We start from the raw sequence: 21931 nt of genomic DNA, 5'->3' as shown, positions 1-21931 counted from the left end.
TAATGGAGCACTGTGATATCTGGCAAATATCTGTGGTGTCATCCACTTGAACAGAAAAAAAACCTGAAGCTTTAATTTCATTCCTAACATATACTCAGAAATGCATGCAATGAGTTCGTTTTGTAATGTCTTAGAGTCAGCACTGAACACGTTTTTTATTTTCTTGTAATGGTTCTGTATTTCTAACGAACTTCTCGATATTAATAACACAACAAGTTCCTTGAAATTCCCACGATTAAGCGAAGACACGCTTTTGTTGTGACCCCTGTATGCAAATTCTTGTTTACATAAATACAGCATTGCGTCAACTATTAATTGTAGGATAGATGCTACCCCAGGACAGCTTAATCAAGCAGGAGTAAATATTAGTGGGATTGGTCTATTTTTTGGACAATGTTCAGAAATTTGTGGGTCAAATCATAGATTTATACCAATTGTTATTGAAACTACAACTCATAAATCCTTATTAATTGATTAATAAAAATTATACAAGAATCATTAGATGACTGAAAAGTAAGTAATGGTTTCTTAAACCACAAAATAGTAATATAACAACTACTTCTAATGAAAAAGTTAGTTAATATATAACATAGGAATGTCAAACCTAAATTATCCTTATGGATACTTTTTTAAGCCTATTTAATCTTACATTTTCATTGAACCGTACATTTAAAAGCCTACTATTTTCTTGAAGGGCATCTGCTATGGTATTCCTGTTTCTTTCAAAAACTTTGAATTGTAACTTACACTTTAAATGTTCCACCGAAGCATTGTGCTTCTGCAGAGAACGCGTTATATTGACAAAATCGTTATACCCTTCTTTATTCCACACATTGTATTTGTTGCTAAACAGTAAACAAGGCCAGCAGAACAACGATTGCAAATATCGACTACTACGCAACCAAGGAAAGTCGACAAACCAGGAACTTTTAAATTTAATGTTGTACGATTTCCCTGCCTTTTTGTTTTCTTGCTTAACTGATATTTGAAGAATGTCAGTGGGCCGCCCACAATTTAAAACTTTTTTTTGTCTTCATCCCTCCATCTGGAAAATGGTGTCTGCAACAAATTACACGCTAAGTCATTTACTGGGTTCATTGTACAAACCACAGCTCAACACATGAACACAACACGCTTTGCCACAACCACTGGATGCAATGTTTTCTGTCGACGAGAAAACTGCTGCACCTAGAAGGCGACACCCGTTCAAGGCCAACGCTAGGTGACGTCACCATTGCCATGACAACCGGCTAAGTTTTCCGCAACCTGGTGGTGTTTGCTCTTGGTTCATTTATGCTACGACGAACTCTTCACGTGCATAGCACCGAGCGGCGTATTATTTGAGTATTATCGTTTGCGTTCTGCTGGGAAATAGTTTAATTTAACAAGCAAATGAAATATGTCAATATTAATTTGAAAATTAGGTGAAAACATCTGCACTTGTTGCACTTGGCCAGCTGCCACTGGTGTGCACACTCCCTGAGTTGCCATGGTCCACCGCCTAGATGGCAGTGGTGACGTTTGAGACGGCGCGGAAGATGCTCGCGTTGCTCACATAACTAACTACATAAGAAACAAAAATGCATGTTACTTATGTTTGGAGAATTTTCGAGTTGATTTTGCTGTCTTCGAGGCACTTAATTCCTTTTTTATCTCCTTGGTGCGAAAGAAAAATCGACATTTCAGATAGTGAAGTACAAATTTAGGTAGCGTACGCAGCACATGATCTTCACAGCATCCTAATTGCAAAGTTTTTGCAGCAATTATATTTAAATTGTCCAAACATTCAAGAAATGTATCACCCATAAACTATTAGCACATGATAATTTTTCTGCAACAACTTTTTCCACTCGTAACAGCACATCATGAATACTTTTTGATGCATAGGTAAGGTATTTACAGCCGTCACCCGAACCATAGTCTTGGATTAGCGTAAGTGAGGCAGGTACATTAGTTGGTTTCCCGTGCACTAAAGTTGTACACAGTTTACAATCCGTCACTTTTGAAATATACCGCACTATGTATCCTGCCAAATGATACACCAAGTATTCTTTACCAACACTTTGTTCATTTAAGTTCGGTATGTCGTTTTCCCAGTCCAGAATTTGAATTTCATCTTCAACAATGGAAATTTTTTTCCCTTATTTTATTTCCAGCTTGCTTCATCACCGAAAGATTTTTATTTTCGGTTGCTCTTGTCAGAGTTCGCATTTCATTAACAAAATCCGTCAGAGGAGATTCAGTCCTGTATTCACAGTTTCCACCCGAAAATAAAGCAAGTTTTGCTGGTATATAAAATCCACAGCGGAGGGATGATCATCACAAGTGAACGACTGCAATATACCAAAATGACGTTCTAGGGGATCTTGATTAAATTTTCCTGTCAAAACATACTTGTAATTGTTCTTCCACAAATATTCAGACACTTCTAAAGTACTTTCTAAAGTCACTCTTAAGGACTATAGTGTTTTTCTGAAGCGAAGGAATTTCGATTATCTCTAAGGACAGTATTCCATTTTATTAAAGTTGTATGTGCTTCTGATCCTTTATATAGTGCCTGTGTAGGAGTGAATGGATTTAATGCATCAACCAGGCAGTTTAGGTCCCTTGTGAAATTTTCCGTTGTTTCACTGCCTTCTAACCTCTCTGCATTAATACTTCGATAAAATTTTATTCCATTAGCCACAGATCTGCTGAACAGCTGCAGTGCGAGTCTTACATTCATTCGTTGGAATGAATTAGGATCCAAATGAGCAGAGGTCACTTTATAGCAAGCTTTCATTCTGGAAAATTCAGTAGATGAATCATATTCATACACTTTTCTGTAAAATGAATAATCAACAATATCACCATTATAGTACACCTGCACTTTATCATGGAAGTTATTCCTTATGCATTTAAATATATGTGGTGCGTCTGAAAATGCCCAAAGCTTTCTACTAGAGTCAGCTGGATTGGGTATAGAGCACTTAAGATTGTTTCTGGTTCTGGAAATTCCTAAGCATTTCCATAACTTTTTGTTAGATTGGCTACCGTCAGATGTAAAACCAATAATTCTGACCCCTGCTTTTTCCAAATGTATGATAACCTGGATAAGTATTTTTGTGAGAATGTCACCATAGGTGGCATTCCTGCTAGCATATACTGCTATGGGTTGAATCCAATTATACAGAAAAGGAACAAACATAAAAACTAGAGCATGATTTGCTAATTGATTCTTGCTTTCGTCTCGAGTAAGATTTCCCAAATCAACAAAGCAGTCTATTTTTAAGGAATTCGAGTTAAACTGAATTGCTTCTCTAAGTTTAACTTCATAAAAAATCAGCATTCCGCTACGCTTATTCTCATTCTTTTCACTAAAAAAATGTGTTATAGCGTCGATGGCATGGCAATTTACACCATAAGGACATTTAAGACCTTTCACCAATTTTCTCAAGTGAGCTTCAGAAGGCAAAGGTAGCAAATCGTGATGCAAACAGTGTCTATACCCCTTGGAGGACTTAATTTTTAATAGAAGAGAATCCAGTATAAACTCAGAACTGTATCTCATTCCTGTCTTACTTTTCAGTTGGCATTTCTTTAAGATTGTATCAATTGCAATTTTTTGATTTTTGCTAAGAGACGCAAACTGTTTTGACTTTGTCTTTAATTTAGCATCTTTAACGTCTTTTTCAAGCAAATTTATTTTAACCTGTGAGACCTTTAGTTTATTCTGCGTTCTAATTAAATTGCGTTTCTGATTCTTAAGTTTTTTCTTTAGCAATGCTATCGTATTGCTAGCATCCGCAGTGTGAAGCAAATCATCCTCTACTGATAAGCTTAATGATACATTGAGACGAGTACTTACTTCATTATCATCTGTCCGCAAGGATTGCCTTTTTCATGGGAGATTTTCGCTTCTTAACTGTCTTAGAGAGGTATTTGGGCAGATTAGGAAATATATGAGGAACTGCTTCAAGTTTTAATTTCCACCTTTGTGGTGGAATTTCTACATTTTCGCCATCCACTATGAACGAATCCACTTTCACAAAAAGGTCAGTGGAAAAATGAATATCACACATGGAGCAATTATGACTTAGTTTTTTATCTTTTCTAGGGATAATACTCTCCGATTTTGAGAAACCATTACTGTCTTTAGGTGGCCTAAAAAAATATCTACTACCTGAAGAACAGCAGTCATATCCAGATTTACAGCCGGGTACGAAACAAATAGGCATCTTGTAGTTTTCGCTCGCTGCTGTCTCAAACACAATAATAATGCGTTGAACACAACACAAACTAGTCACAACGCATCAATCACAAATCTAACGACACTAAACTGAATAACGTAACAACGTTGTCATTAATAAAAGTACACAATGTTATTCTAGCACAACAAAACACAATGCTCTACATAAAGCGTGGCCACACTGCAAGCAGAAGATGCTCATCCCAAGCGAAGGTGCTGCCAGTGTTTCGGTGGGACACCGCTCTATTCACTTGGCTTACGGGAAGAAACCAAAGTGCGCACACTTTCTTTTTTATATGCTCTGCTTGTATTATAAGAAAAGGTTGCTTCTTTGTACCACATGTTAATTGTGATAACGACATGAAAGGATCAGGGATAAGGGAGCTACAAGGAAGTGGAGTCAATTATTCTATCCCAGCATTCACCTGGAGGTCCATGAGAAACAGAAGAATCTCAATCAGTGTGATTTAAACATATAAAAAAAAGGTAAAGTGGTCCCCTGTGCTTAGCACCATGCCATGAAGACGTATAGGGGGTGTGGAGGTAACGCCCCACAATTTCCGATCCGGTTGTGAGTGGGGGTAATGTGATCAGCATCACGCCCCTGACTGCCTTTACCCCCCAGGTTTTCTCCCAGGTACCCATGTCATTCGACGCTGGGTGGGCACCGGAGCCGCTTCCGTTAGAAAAATTCCCAGATTTGAACCGGCCGGGGATCGAATCCAGAACCTTTAGCATGGCAGTCAGATGCGTTACCAACTTTTTTTATTTTATCAACATATATACAAAATAGGTCTGTTTTCTTACATAAATTCTGTTAAAGTATTGTATAGAATTTTAAACATAGTAAGTATTATAGTAAGAGTCCCATTTTCGCTATCTGATACAAGATTTTTGGCGTAAACATGCAGTTGTACCTCTAATATACCTTTCTTCATATATTAAATACCTGTTTACACTTTCACACCACAAGTATAGAATTATTGTTTTCTAAACAACACTGAGGTAGTTTCCAAAATACTCATACATTTTTGGATATTGTAACAATTTCCATCTAGTTCTTTTGAAATACTGTGTGAACAAAATACTATTGTTCTCATACTTTTTACAAAATACATAATATATTGTATTAGCTATTAACCAAATTACTGCATTGTTTTTCTTTTCTGGAAAATATTTGAAATCTGGTCTTGTACACATCGACGGTTGAAAGTATTGGGGTGCTGTTCGACATATTTGTCCTAGATATGTCGTTAGGCATTTCCGAATTCCCTGTACTCCATTACATGTTACTATTCTATGTTCAGTGGTGTCTATCTCTCCACATATGTGGCATTTATTAGTTGTTTGCCTCTTGATATTATGTAAGCGTTCATTAGTTGGTATAATATCATGTGTTGCATTGTACCAAACACTATACACTGATGTATCCAGAAATTAATTATTTAAATTTTTCCAAATATTTTGCCATCTGTTATTGGGAAAATGTTTTTCAATGCGGTGAGTCGGTATCTGCAACTGTTTGTGAAACAGTGTATACAAGTATTGAGAGAGTTTTACATCTTCACCTTTTGGCGGAAGCACCACATAACTGAATTCTTGCAACAAACTTCGTAGATATATCGGTAGATTTTGCAATCTGCGTAGATCTGGCGGATTTTGGGGTGGAAATTCCTCCGTCCATAACTGTATCCATAATGATGTAATGGAATCTTCAATGCCATAGAGCGTATAGGATCTTGCCAGGAATAGGGATTTGCATTTGATCTCAATATTTGTGAGCTCCAATCCTCCTTTTAGTTTCATTTGCCATAGATTGGATAGTGGTATTCGAAAAAAATTTCCATACCACATAAACCAACCAATTGCTGAATTCATTATTCTGAGGTATTTTTGATTGATTGGGATCACTTGGGCCATATAGTTTAATTTACTAAACACATATGTTCGCAAAAACCACACCCGTTGTATCATGTTCAACTGTCTGCTTCGCATTTTATAACATTGTATGTGAATGTCTCTCGCTATCTTTTGCCAATTGGATTCTAACATTTGTTCATCGTCCCTGTGAAAAATTATTCCTAATATTTTAATTTTCTGTACATATAGGATCCCTATATCTGGATATTTTTGATCCCATGTGCCAAAGGGTAGCGCCTTTGATTTTTCCATAATTATTTTGGCCCCACTAGCACGGCAGTATATATGTATCGCTGCCATCATTTTTTGCATTTGCTCGTTTGTGGTGATACAAGCAGATAGATCATCTGCGAAAGCAAACACTTGGTTTTCTTTAAAGGCGTGTATCTCGTCGGGAGTAGTTTTCCTGGTATATTGCAGCAAAGGATCCAGGGTTAAAGCAAACAAGAGCATATACTTAGTGGACATCCTTGCCGAATTGATCTTGTTATATTTATTGATGATGACAGGAATCCATTGACCATTATCCGAGATGTTGCCTGTTGATAAAAACCTTTCAAAATATTAATAAATTTATCACTGAATCCATATGCCTTTAGCACCTCAAACAGGTAGTCATGCGACACTAAATCAAACGCTTTTTTGAAATCGAAAGCAAGCACACATGCATCAAGTTTCTCCACCAGATAATAGGATATCAGATCGCGAATCCCTCCAACTGCACTGAATATGTTATGCTTTTTGCCAATGCACGTTTGTTTCTCACTGAGTATCTGTGGTAAAATTAACTTTAACCTATTTGCTAAGATCTTTGCCATTATTTTATAGTCACAATTTAGTAATGTTATTGGTCTGTAGTCGTCTACTTGTTTTGCGTGTGGTTTTTTCGGCATCAATATGATGATTCCTTCATTTTGTAAAACTTTTCCATTTTTAAAGGCATCTTGTATAATTTTGATTAGTTCATATTTTATAATCTCAAAAAACTGCAAATAAAACTTGTAACCAATACCATCTTTTCCTGGTGCTCCTTTAAGGTTGCATGTTCGTAACGCTTCATATACTTCTTCTATTGTTATTTCAGTATCTAATGGTTGTCTATCCTCTTCTTGCAAACCATTGGTTATAGCTTTCAGTATTGTCTCTCTTGCTTCTGATTCCCCCTCCCCATTCCGATAAAGCTCCCCATAATAGTCATAAAATGTTTGCATGATTCCTGGCTGACTCACATGCGATTCACCATCTGCATCCACAAGATTGTTTATCATGAGTGTTTTTTGTTGTTTTTGCATCTGTACATACATCGAAGTTCTTTCATCTTGAATTAAATTTTTGGAATTGGTTCTTATTGTTATACCTTCCATTTGTTGCCTCTGGAGTGTTAATATTTTGGCTTTATACTGCTGTATGGTTTGGTAATTTTTGGTGACATCTCTGCCTTGACATGCCTCGTGTAAACACTGGTAATAAAAGTTGATCAATCCGTTTCTGTCTTTTGCATTTTCTTTTCCATACCAGCAGAAAAAAGTTTTTAATTTTGGTTTTACATATCGAACCCACCAGTCATTATGATTACTGTAATGCTTTTGTTGTTTACACCATTCGGCCCATTTTTGTGCAAATATTTCATTGATATGTGGAAGCTCTAATAACTGTATATTTAGCTTCCAATATGAAGGACCCCTGACTAGTTTTGTTTCTTCCAGGTTAATTGCCATTTTTACTGCCATATGATCAGTAAAGGGCGCTGCCAGTGCTTCTATGGATGTTGTATTTTTTATTTGATCTGTATTTGTATATAACCTATCGATTCTCGATCCAGCTTTATTATTAAAATATGTAAATATTATATCCTGTCTCTTCTGTAACCAAATATCTTTCAAATGCAATTCTTCAATTAACGTTGCAAGGGCTGGATTCTTTTGATAAGCTCCTAAACAATCGCTGGGATTTAATACCTGATTAAAATCACCCCCAAGTATTATTTTAGATTCATTTAACGGTAGCAAATATAATATGTCCTGATTATAAAATTGTCCACATGACTGTCTACTTTGATTGCCTGATGGGGCATAAATATTCACAAAGGTATAGTTGGTACTTTGAAAGCTAATGCCTCTCCCATCTACTAACTTTTTAACATTATTAATGGTTAAGCCGTTTCTAACAAGTGTCGCTGTCCCACGCTCATTGATACCAGTATTAACTATGGCTTCGTAACCATATATTGATGGAAAGTCACACATACAAACTTCCTGCAAAAACAATACGTCTATGGAGTGTACGCATACAAATTCTTCTAACATTTTACATTTTACAGGTGAAAAGATTCCATTAATAAAGGGTGTTCCATTAAGACGGATCAAAGTTAGCAGTAAATAAAACGGTGTTATTGGTGAAACTTTATTGATTTCACTTTTGGAACATGTTATTAGAGGCATGACAATTATGTGTGAAAAACAATATCGGCCAAATGTCCGCCAAGGCTTCGGCTGCACACGTCCACTCGATGGTCACAATTTTTGATGACGTCTCTGCATATTTGCTCGTCGATCTCACCAATATGCCTTATTATCTCATCCTTCAGCTGTTGAATTGTTGTTGGCCTGTTGGCATAGACCTTACTTTTGAGATAACCCCAAATGAAGAAATCTAATGGGGTTAAGTCGCACGATCGTGGTGGCCAATTGACATGGCTGTTTCGAGAGATGATGCGACCTGGGAACTTCTCATTCAATAAAGTCATTGTTGCATTGGCTGTGTGGCTTGTGGCGCCGTCCTGTTGCAACCACAAATCTTCGACATCCATAGCATTCAATTCAGGCCATAAAAAGTTGGTTATCATGTCACGGTATCGCTCGCCTGTGACCGTTACAGAATTCCCGGTATCATTTTGGAAGAAATACGGGCCAATGATTCCGCTAGCAAAAAATGCACACCAAACAGTGACCTTTTGTGGATGCAGTGGCTTTTCAACAATGTTCCTTGGATATTCATCAGCCCAAATGCGACAATTCTGCTTATTAACGAACCCACCAAGATGAAAATGGGCTTCATCACTAAAGATGATTTTTTGCGAAAAATCATCATCGGCTTGTTTTTGCTCGTGCATCCAATTGAGGAATGTACGTCGCTTCAAATGGTCAGCAGGCTTCAATTCTTGTGTCAATTGAATTTTGTAAGCGTGTAGAGACAGATCCTTTGTCAAAATTCGATGTAGCGTTGTTGTGGAGAGGTTCAATTCCTGCGCGCGATAACGAATAGAGGTGTCTGGATTCGTGGCCACATTCTCGCGCACTGCAGCAATGTTTTCAGCTGAACGGCGTAAACGAGCACGCATTGGCGTTTTCACATCTGCCACCGACCCAGTTTGTTTGAATTTACGAACAATTTTGCCAATTCCACTCTCAGTTGGTCGATTATGTTCACCAAAAAAATCGCGAAGTGCCCGAAATGCATTTCTGTTTGAACGTCCATTTTCGTAATACGCTTCGATAACTTTAACATGTTGCTCGATTGTTAATCTTTCCATGGTTGCAATTGGCAAAGACTGAAGTTGTTAAAATCTGAAAGAAAAAGAAAAAAACATTAAACACTTAACCTTATTTCACATTTCAAATCGTTCCAAATTAATGGAACACCCTTTATTAATAGCACATATTCTACTGGTATATACCATTAATAAATGAATAATGTAGCACACAGTTAATAATACTTTCCAATCATCTCTCATAACGTTGAAAAAAAATTATACAAATAACAAATGAAATATCAATTTAAATTTCCCTTTTTAGGGTTTACTTCTTCTGTTCATTACTCTATTCATACCTCCTACCTCTCTCACTGATCTCCTCTTCGCTACTGTGTTCTCGCTACCTTTCGAAGTATTCTTCGTCCATTTTTTTGCACCCATCTGCTGAGATTTTTTCCACTTTGACACTGAAGTGGCACTTTCATCACTTTCTTCTTCTGTATTCAATTCACTTTCCAGCTCACAGTCTTTCGAAGGTCCCTTGTCCTCCTCTTTTGGGACGTTGTCCTTTGCCGCTGGGATGGGAGGAAGATCAACTGAGTTCCCTTCGTCCTGCATCTGGGCATCCTGCATTCCTTCACTTCCTTTTTCCTCTTGATTGTCTAGGTGGGAAGTTCCCTGTTGTTTTATGTCCATCGATAAGATTTTCTGGTTATGTTCTTCCTTTGTTGTCTCCGTATTTACCAGTGGGAACATTTCCACCGGGCGGGTGTCACTTGCTACATTCTTTATCCCCTTATCTTGCTTTTGTTGTTTTATCACCTTTTGTAGACCTTTCGACTTGTTTTGATTATTATCTGGTTGTAACTGATTTTTCACGTTCCAGGAACTCCCCTTTTCCACTATTATATCACTATAATTTCTCTCTCGGTTTTTATTCACACGAAGCGTTGTTATCTGTCGACTATCACATTGCCAGCTATCGTGTCCTTCTTTTCCACACGCCCTGCATGTTCTCTGCTGTCCGTTGTATATCACATGGCACTGATGAGATTTTACTGTAATGAACGACGGAATCGGTTTTCTTAGTTCCATTTTCACTATTCTCACCCCGTTGTAAACTTGATATTTAAAGTTTTCTGACCACATTTCTTTGTCTATACATTCCACCTTACCAAATTCCGTAATTTTTTCTTTCACACAGTCATCATCTAATTCTAGTGGTAAGTTAAACACTCGTACCGCTTTTCTTTCCCTCCCCGCATCACTCAAAAGCACTTTTACAGTTTCACCATTATCATAACAAAAGTTTGTTTCCAGACCACATTTCTCTAATGTTCGCATCATTATTGCTTCTCTGATACATTTTATAAAAACACATCGAAAATGCATAGGTATTTGTATTCCCAAGATCTCATCTACTTGGAGTTGAAATTGTCCGTGTATAAAGTCATGAATTTCTCGTGCCTACAGCCTCGGTGCCCAGAACGGAAAACGTATCTGGATGGTATTTTGTCTAATGATATTCATCTTTTTACTATTCTAAAGTACTTTTCCAATTCTACTTACTCGCCAGCCAGCTGCACCAAATGCCACAAGCAACACACACACGGCACTCCCGCTCATTGTTTCCTGAAGGCAACTATTCACTGACCTTCACGGAGCAACTAGTTTCCGCCTCCGCTCTCACTGAAGGCTTTTACGGAACTCCCTCTCGACTGAGCCACCACAACGTCCTGAATATGAGACTGCATCTTAACCATTCATCTAAACTTATCTCATATTTTTAAGTAACACACATAGGTAAGTCAGTAAGTAGGTCACAAACATTTAGTAAAAAAATACTAAGTGAGATACTAACTTGTGAGGTATGGCAGAGATCCGGGTTCAAGTCCTGGTTCAGCCTGCATTTTTCGCTGAAAATTTCTACCTAGTACATCTCCTGTGTGTGCCTAATCTTCAAATTAACATCTCTATGCTGGGAGGGACCAGACAACGATGAAGTCTACTGTGCTTCAAAGGCAACAGATCCCTTTGCGCTAGCCCTGGCAGAGACGATTCCAAGCATGTAAAACAATGACAGTGAAAAATCAGGTGAGGCCAGGCTGGCTGGGAAGCTCAGTGGTCAGAGCAATGGCATGGTATGCCAGAGACCCAGGTTTGAGTCCTGGTCAAGCCTGTATTTTTCGCTGAAAATTTCTACGTAACTTGAAAGCAGTTTTTTATTTCTCAACACCAACACTTATCCAATTATTTATCAGTCCCTCAAAACATGCTGCATAAAAGTCTGTCCCACCTCACGCTCAACATCTTCATCGCCCGCGAAATGTTTGCTGCCACAGTGTGTACACTCTTCATAAATTCAAACGATCATGCATTATGCTGTAGGCTAAACCATGAGAACACCCTATTGCAGTTGCTATGCTGTCTATCGTCACTTATTAGTTGGTCTCCCCGATGGTGCAGTGGTAGCATTGTCCCCTTGTAATCAAGGGGTCCCGGGTTCGATACCTGATGGAAGCTCATAGTGGTTCGGATCCCACTTTAAACTGTAGGTCCAGTCCCGATTGGCCTTACTGTGCATAAAGTGGACTTAAAACACCAATTCAATAAATTAATCAGTCACTCATGAGTCGGCTTGATTCATCTCCTCCATCCGTGCCATCTCCACGTACAGTTCTCGAGCACGGTTGTCATTTTTAAACTGCCCATGCATGAGTCTGCTATCTAGCAACTGGTAAATGAATATCATCAAGCTGGATTGTGCTGCCACCTAATGACACCTTTAGAAACTACTCATTACTATTTTCAGCTATCCCTCATTAGTTTGTGACCTACTTACTGACTTCCCATCACATATATAAACTAGCGTATCATCATTAGCATGCCTGAGGTTAATTTAAAGATTTCTACAATATTTTGCAAATATAGGTCTACTGTGAAACATGCATAAGGAAAAATATATTATTATTTTCTGTGAAAAGAAGCAGTATATGGAGATATGTGGTTCATAACCCACTTTAAACTGTAGGTCCAGTTCCGATTAGCCTATTTGTGCATAAAGTGGACTTCAAATCAAATCCAAATAGTTTGAGGAAGACTTAAAAGTGTTAGGAGTTAGAGAAAGACAGGGAATGTTGGCTGAAGATTTGGAAGGAGGCCAAGGTCCTTAGCAGACTGTAGTTCCACAACAGAAGAAAAGTAATTTTGAAATATCATGTACTGTAACAAGAGATGTCAATATGCATGGTAGTCTTATTTCTATTAAATATTATGTGAAGTACTGTAGAAAGGGCCTAGAGCAGTGGTTCTCAACCTTTTTCAGTCTGGGACCCATCCTCAAGGATATTACACTTCATGGGATCCATAAGCTTGGGTGCAGGCAGAATTATTTGTTGGGGTGTGCACCCAGTTTATAATCATATATTTGCATTGTTAATAACGAAAATAAAGTTCAGTTAGTTATTAATTGAACAGAAAAACAAAGGAAAAATATAATATTGAAAAAATGGAGTGTCAAATACATACCAAACTAATTTGAACCAAATAATAAATGGTTTCAAAATTAAAGAAATCAGAGTTTTATGTGAAAGGTCACATATCGTAAACACTATGGTTAATCGTTTCCAAGAAAATAAACAATTTTAGTCACATGTTTCTCACAGATACAGCATGTCCAATATTATTTGGCAGGGTGGTTAGCACATCGCGGTATGACACCAGGGGTCCTGGGTTTGAATCCCAGGCATGAATGTTTGTGAGTGTCCATTCATCAATTTCATCACATCATCACTCATCCCCATCTTTGCAAATTAGCCAAAAGTGGCACAAAAGCAAAGTAAAATAAAACAATTCAATCAATCAATCAATAAACAAATGTATTATAACTGGCATTGCACTCGGTTGTAAAGGGGACTGTTTGTAGTTACTGATACCTTTGGTGCTTCAAGCCAAAGTTAAGATACTAAATTCTTCATTTCATCTGGGATAGTAAGAAGCTTCTTTTGGAAATTTCTATTGATACTGTTTCAGGGCATGTAACTGCCATTTCTCAACTTTTTAACTATCAATTCCCAGCCAGAAAGTGATTACAGATTTGGATTCTCTTTCAGAATGTGTTCCTCTCAGTATAAATACGTGTGGGATAGCAAAGGCAAATTTTAATTTGTGTAAAATTACAGTTGCTTTTGCTAATATACTTGCCTTTCTCCATTAAGGTAATACGAGCCAATATTTGACCCCACAGATATTACAATTCTGGAAGGTCTGAGCTCGGATATTGTTATAAGTCTGCAGCCTTTTGGGATATGAGTGACTTTGGTATATCCTATAAAGTATACTTAAAGTTAATAGTAAAGAAAGCTAACATATTACATGAAGGACATTTAGTTATCAATATCATGAAATAAATTTGTCACATGCTTGATTGATTCATTCATTTGTTGTTTTAAGTCCACTTGACGCACAGTAAGGCTAATCGGGACTGAACCTACAGTTTAAAGTGGGATGCGAACCACTTGTGCCTCCACTGGGTATCGAACCCAGGACCCCTTGATTACAAGGTGATGATGCTACCACTGCGCCATCGTGAAAGCCAAGTTTGTCACATGCGATCCATGATGTTTGAAGTCATTTCACATTGACGTTCTAATACATTTTGAATATTTTCAAAATTGCTGGCTGGCTGAGGTCCATGAGCAATCATCTCACAAACTCACAACCAAAGGGTCCAGGTTCAAGCATCTCTTTTTGAGTGCCTTTTCATCTTCATTGTTATCATTAGCTAAAAGTGATGGAAAAGCAACAATATACAGGGTAGCCCAAACAAAACTATACCCAAATGTTATTACAATCTTTGTGTTTGGGCCACTCTGCATATTTACAAAATTGTTTGCAGTCTATAGAGTAACTAGGGAAAATAAATTGGTGATACAGTGTATTCCAAAATAATGTGTACACTCTTTGAACTTTAATAACAGAGAAACTATTAGAGATGACTTGACTGGACAGTTTTTAGATTTGAAGCTGCAATGTCTATGTGAGCATGTGTGAGAGCATACAGGCCTTCTTTTAATCCCATCACAGCCTGCCAAGCGGTAGTCATTTGTATAATAAAATGGAAGAAGGTGAGAAAATTTTGTTACATGAAATGTAAGAAGAGTAGAATATCCATCCAGATCTCCTGATTTAACACACTTAAATTCCTGCCTGTCGGGAACTGTGATGAATGCTGTGTACGCCACAAAGCCAGAGACACTGAGTGATCTGGGACATGCAGTTGAGACCTATGCTTCCCACCTCGTGGATACCATATAGGCTGTTTGCAAATCTGTTCAGCATTGCAAATATCGTATTGTTGCCAATGGTGGTCGTTTTCAACATTTATAACTTTTAGGTTCGAAAAAAGATAGTCTCATTATTTTAGGGAGCTACTTGGGGGCAAAAGGACCATATCCACCCCTGACAGATGTCCCTGACGCCTGTGAAGTGGAGTGATTATTTCAAGATCTGGATGTCTCATTTTTTTTTCGTATGACTTTACATGTTCGGAGCACAACAATTCGGAAGTAATAATTGGGCATTGTTGACATATAAAGCAGTATCTTAGTAACTTCGTTCACATACTTATCAATTACTGATTGCGTGAGTACCTGTAAGACCTTAGAACTTGGTAAAATAAAATTCTCACTGTGCGAATTAAGCATTCTGCTTTTTTGGTGTGGGGGAGGGGGAATGCCCACTCTTTCGCATATTTGAATTTTCATTTTGGACACTGTTTTTTGGGGAGTACTTGAATTTGAATTTATGTTTCAAGTCCACTTTATGTGAAATGTACCTCCATTTTTTGGTTATGTAAATTTGCATAATATATTACCTGTCAGTAACTTAAACAATTCCTTGCAGTTCAAAGGGCTTTCTAACATTGGTTCTGACCTAGGTCATGAAATCCTATGATAATATTTACACGTAATTTAGAAACAGTACCCACTTTAAACTGTAGGTTCAGTCCCAATTAACCTATCTGTTCACAAACTGGGCATTAAACAACAATCCAATCAACTAGTAACATCGAAAAGTTGACCAACTTTCCATTGCCAAGTTCAAATTTAACGTCCATTTAACTTACCTATGTGTTTCTTGTGAGGACTTTAATACATGTAAAATATCATCACTATGGCATGAAAACCTAAGTGGAAAACAGTCTGATGTTGTCTTGGTCGTTAGGTCTGTACTACACCCATAAATTAACATTCGAGAACACATTAAATCAGTATCTTTAAGGAAGCCTTGAAATGCTTTTTAAATCCACTTTATGCACAGAAAGGCTAACCAGTACTAGGCGTACAGTTTAAAGTAAGATACGAACCACTCTGGGGTTCGAATCGAACTGGGAACTCCTTGGTATTTCAGTTTCAGATGTTTGATAATGTTTAAAAATCGTCAATAACTCTGACATGGCTTGTCTGAATCCGAACACAAGGGTATTACATGCATCAAATAACAGTAGAAAATGCAATAAAGCAGTACCCCAAAGGAAGATTTTAAGTGTATGAAATGATGAATTAATAAGTGCTTCTAGTGTTATTACAAGCATGCACCAGTAAAAGTTCTACAGATATGTTAAGTTATTGTGCCAATGCATATAATTACACTTCACATAAGATTTTTGTATAGTTTTTAATGCCCTGTCTTTCTGGTGATGTATTAGTGTTTCTGCATAACCTAATAGTGTTTTAGTCTTTGGGGTGAGCAGTTCCAGCTTCGATCCTTGGGTAGTAGGTTCAGAATTTAGGTGTTGACTAAGTATCATGAGAACAATTGGGACACTACTTGAAAACAATAGGAGGGGTCTAAACATTTAGTCATTATGGAGGTAAGTTTAAGCTAAGTTTACATGTTTTATTGTTGTTGGCAAACTTTGTTTATTCTCACCTCTAGTTAACTTTTAATTACTATGATAAAGCATTTGGAAAGTACTAAGAATTATACACAACAGAAAAAAATACTCAATGATGTGTTGAAATATAGGAATACCAATGTTTGATTGATTTGGTGTTTTAAGTCCACTTTATGCACAGTAAGGCTAATTGGGACTGGACCTACAGTTTAAAGTTGGATCCGAACCACTACGTGCCTCCACCGGGTATCGAACCTGGGACCCTTTGATTACAAGGTGACAATGCTACCACAGCGCTATCAGTGAGGCCTGGTATACCAATGTGATTGCAGGAAATGCAGTAGTCGTAGGATTGCATTGTACAGGGTGGGTCAAAAGTCGCAATACCCCAAAATAAAAGAAGCCACTGTGGGGATAGGTGTCAGTGAGTGTTGGATATGCGTGTTGGGGGTGGGGGAAAACTTTATGATGAGGTTGATCTTGACGGCCGCCATCTTGGATTCAACTTCATTTTTTTAAATGGGAAGGGGGTCGTGTGACACATAATTTTAGGCTAGAATTTTGTCAGGAATTAAATGGTGTTGTCCATTTTGACATATCTTTATTCGTGTAGGAGTTACAAAGGTTTCTTTTTTCAAGTTTTGAAAAGTGGCACACTTTACATGATGTGTTCGATGTGGCCTCCTTCGTGCTGGACAGTCATTTCCATTCTCTTCTGCCACTCCGTATGCACACGTAACAGGACATCTGGTGTAATAGCCGCACATGCATCAATGATCCGCTGTTCCAGGTGGCGAAGATCATTGATTTTGACCGCATACAACATGGCTTTGAGGTGGCCCCATAGGTAAAAGTCCAGGGGAGTGAGATCGGAGGATCTTGCAGGCCACTCCACTGGACCTCGACGGCCAATCCAGCGCTGTGGAAACTGTTCGTTGAGAAATCCACGTACCTGCAGACCATAGTAAGGTGGTGCCCCATCGTGCTGAAACCATAAGGGGAAGTCACCATCCTCCGTCGCTATGGATGGGAACACCAGCTCCTTCAACATCTATTTGTAGCTGTCGGCATTCAAATTGTTGTGGATGAACACAGGACCAATGACCCGTGTTCCCCAGATCCCGCACCACACCATGACTTTGGTATGTCCAACCATCTTGGATGGATCAGTCCAATGTGGGTTACTGTCTGACCAATAACGCAGGTTCTGCTTGTTAACCTCCCCGTTAACGTAAAAGTTAGCTTCGTCCGTAAAGAGCACATTCTGGGCGAACTGTGGATTATCTGCAAGCTGTGCTGTTGCCCATTCTGCAAACTGAAGCCGGCGGTCAGGATCGTCTTCAGAAAGGTGGTGTAATAACTGCAGCTTGAATGGATGAAAATGATGTGTCTTCAAGATCCGGCATATGGAGTATCTGCCAACACCAGTCACATAAGACATGCTATGCACACTCCTTGTGGGACTGAGGGTGAAGCTACCTAACACGGCGATGGTTGTCGCCTCATCTGTTGATGAACGTGGCCTCCCAGACCGGGGCGTATCTTTCATACTCCCTGTGGCAGTGAACCGGAACAGCAGTGATGCAACTGTGGCGTGGGAAATTGGATGTCTGTCTGGATGGCGAGCATTGAAATCGGCTGCAATGGTGCGAGAACTTCTTTCCCCTGATATTAGGATGATCTCAACCCGTTCAGCGTCGCTTAGTTTCATGTTGTCCTGTCAACCTGCAACGAAGAGAAAACCTTTGTAACTCCTACACGAATAAAGATACATCAAAATGGACAACACCATTTAATTCCTGACAAAATTCTAGCCTAAAATTATGTGTCACACGACCCCCTTCCCATTTAAAAAAATGAAGTTGAATCCAAGATGGCGGACTTCAAGATGGCGGCCGTCAAGATCAACCTCATCATAAAGTTTTCCCCCACCCCCAACATGCATATCCAACACTCACTGACACCTATCCCCACAGTGGCTTCTTTTATTTGGGTGTATTGCACCTTTTGACCCACCCTGTAGTACAGATTCCATTGAATTATTGTATGCATGTTAAAACATTTCATGGATTGATTGATTTGGTTTATTTTACTTCGCCTTTCTGCCACTTTTGGCTAAGGATGAAGATAATGATGAGTGATGATATGATAATCACAAGGAATGCCTGTCTGCAGGTTGAGATTCGATCACGGGACCCCTGGTATTGTAGCGCACAGTGCTAACCACTCTCCCACGAAGGCTCTACCTTTCTTTCATACTGATTTGTTTTTATCCAACAACAGTCTAAGAAATCAACAATCACCTTATATATCTGGTTCTGTTCAGGTTATTTTACATCTTTTCCAAATTTGCAATTACTCATGATAACTTGTCAAATAACAAGCTTGAAACATAGGCCATGTTTATTATTCCACCTTTCAAGAAAATCAACTCACTTGTACGCAGAATAAAAAAATATCTACAAATCCAATAATTAGGAACACAGCAGAAAGTATTACCATTAAATTTACATTTAGTAAGATTTCTCCAAGTCCACAACCACGAGCATTCTTAAAACATATTGCTCCTAAGGGACCACCACCTGAAAAGATGAATGACAAAAGCAAGAAAATTTCCTGCACTAAGAGAGCCTAAATGGAAATAGTATTTCCAAGTATTCTCTCTCTTGAATTGCACAAGGAAAGTTAAAATGCAGTCATCAGGGATTCCTTCATCTCAGTGGTGTATGCTGAGACCAACACCAGGGCTATCTCCAAATACAGTAGTGTTGGAATTTTAAATGAAAATCTGTCTGGCAAAAAAAAGGGGGTGCTCTTCCTCATTCATTTTGGATTTGTATTTGTTTACATCGAAATCTTAACATTAAAAACAACAATAGTAAGCAATGGACATAAACTATTTCATAGCCGGCCCCTGTGATGGAGTGGTGTCGACGTCCGTGGAAAAGTGGTTAGCAGAGCATGATACATCGCCAGGGGTTCCAGGTTTGAGTCCCGGGTAAGGCATAGGTATTTGTGATTGTCTGTCCTGAAAAGTACTGAAATAGAAATTCGAATGAAATGCTATGAGTGAATGACGTGTGATGGGGGAAGCTTCCGCATAGGAGCTTTCCTTTTATATATATATTAATTAAAAAAAAGAGGTTAGCACATCGTGCTACGATGCTAAGGGTCCAGGTTCAAATCCTGGCCTGGATGTTTGAGTGTTCATTCATCAATTTCATCATATCATCCCTCATTCCCATCTTCGCAAATTAGCCAATAGTGGAACAAAAAGCGAAGTAAAATAAAGCAAATCAAATCAAATCAACCATCTCATGCTTATTTATGAAAAGGAGCAGTCTATAACATGCAAAATGTAGGACCTACATGCGAGTATGAAATAATAATAATTAACTTTCTACCTTACTTGACGGTAAACTCCATTCTTCTCTCCTTTTGCGTGAATTTTTTGGTCACTTTATCGAAGAATGTGTCCTCACATGAATAGCCAAATTACTAAAACACAGAACAACACAGCACAACAAAAGGGCCTCGGTCATTGAATTTTTTTAAAAAAAAGCATTCCCATCAATGGTGAACACGCTACGCGGGCGACACAAGGAACTCGGATCTCGGACATGTTTGACCATATATACACACTTTCCGAAAAACACCGACCCGCATCTTTGAAAACATGTGCGGTGAATAGTTGCTATGACAACAAGGACTGTGTATGTTGCCAAATGTATTTCCGTTCAGAAGGGATGGCTCGGGCCGAAACCCCACGTCAGGTTTTGATATTTTGATAGGGGAGCAACATGGCTGACGTCATCAGAATGTCCCATATAGCTGCGACCACAGTGGAATTCCAACGAGAAGCAGAGTGCCTACTTCAGGGGAAAATCACTAAATTTGGCAGATTTTGTATTTCCATTGTTGGCAACACTACAACATTGCCAGGATGCAGAGAAGCCTTCAGTCTCCAGTGTTTGGGGTTGGAAGCCAGCACGAGGGATCACCAAGGTCGTCTCTGCCAGCACAAATACATCATGGGTTGAAAGCACCGCCTGCTGGTTCAAAGACTTTTCCCTCAGACAAAGAAGCCTGACAATAAATAAAGAGGACCATACACTAGCGCTTATCTCTTGGTCGTTACTTGAGAGTGAAGCATGTATGGACAGCCATGGACATATTTAGGTTGCAATGACCTTATTACCACAACAAGGTCATTATAACCTGTGGCGCAACACTCCATTGATGGCCCAGGCTTGCCTACCAACTGCTGGTCTCACTCGCTCATCCGAGGTGGGAGATCATCCAATCAGTGACGTGGTCAGCACAATGAACCACCAGTCGTCATTGTAGGTTTCCATGACTGCGCTACGCTACTCATTCACAGCTCCCTGATTTCCTCATGATGGTGGGTCGCCCATACACAAGCCGAAATCTCAAGAGAAAAGTTATTATGCTTCCCCCCAGGAGACACCAACCCTCGTGCGTCCCATAGTTGGAGTCCAAAACATGATGCCTTAAACCACACGGCCATGGTGCAAGGCACAATGGGGTCATTGCAACCAAGTAATCAATATCTCACTTAGTTTAGGTTTTCATGTTAAATGTGTGATCTTATTATTTATATACAGAAGCTCCTTTATACGTTTTTAAAATCTGTAACTAATGACAACACAAGCAAATGGCACAAAATTTAACTAAGCCAACAATATTCAGCGCTAACATGAACAGATTTTAAGTCATAATGTTGTGGTCAATTTATGAGTTTCTTCCTTTAAAGAACAGAAGTGAAAAATGATTGATTCTATGTTCCGTGTATGTATACTATACACATGAAGTGCCTATGCAAGAATGTCACTGCTTTTTAGTTCTCCCATTTATAAGACAAGAGAGTAGTACTTTGTACAGCATTTGAAGCATCGCAAAAAAAATATATATCTATATATTGTGCTTGTGTGTGTAACCACTAAATAAGTTTCTAATGTATTGTCCATGTTGTCCTCATGATTTTTTGTTTAATATTTATAATTTTATTGCTGTATATCTCAACAGTGGTTTGTGTTTATGGTACCAATACACTCTGCACAGTTGCCTTTAGTTTGTCATGTGTTACCTATCATGTGCATTCTATCAGTTGTTTTGAAATATATGCTCTGATAGCAAAGGTAAGTGAAAGTGCAAAAATATTTTTTAAACATTTAGCAACTTACAATTTTGAGAAATATTGAGTACGATATGGACTCACGTAATTTAGTTGTTGTTTTTTTTGTAATTATTTCATTTTAGTGCATAGGATTTTGATTTTATGAATTACTGTATTTGCTGGCATATAAGATGTGCTTTTTTCTTTGAAAATAGGTCTAAAAACAGGAGACTTATATATGCCGATACTCACTTTTTGATTTCCTCTGTTCTGAGT

The sequence above is a fragment of the Lepisma saccharinum genome, chromosome 8 (assembly GCF_977018435.1).
Source record: "Lepisma saccharinum chromosome 8, izLepSacc3.1, whole genome shotgun sequence".
Lineage (NCBI taxonomy): Eukaryota > Metazoa > Arthropoda > Insecta > Zygentoma > Lepismatidae > Lepisma > Lepisma saccharinum.
Note: the sequence above shows the minus strand (reverse complement) of the source record.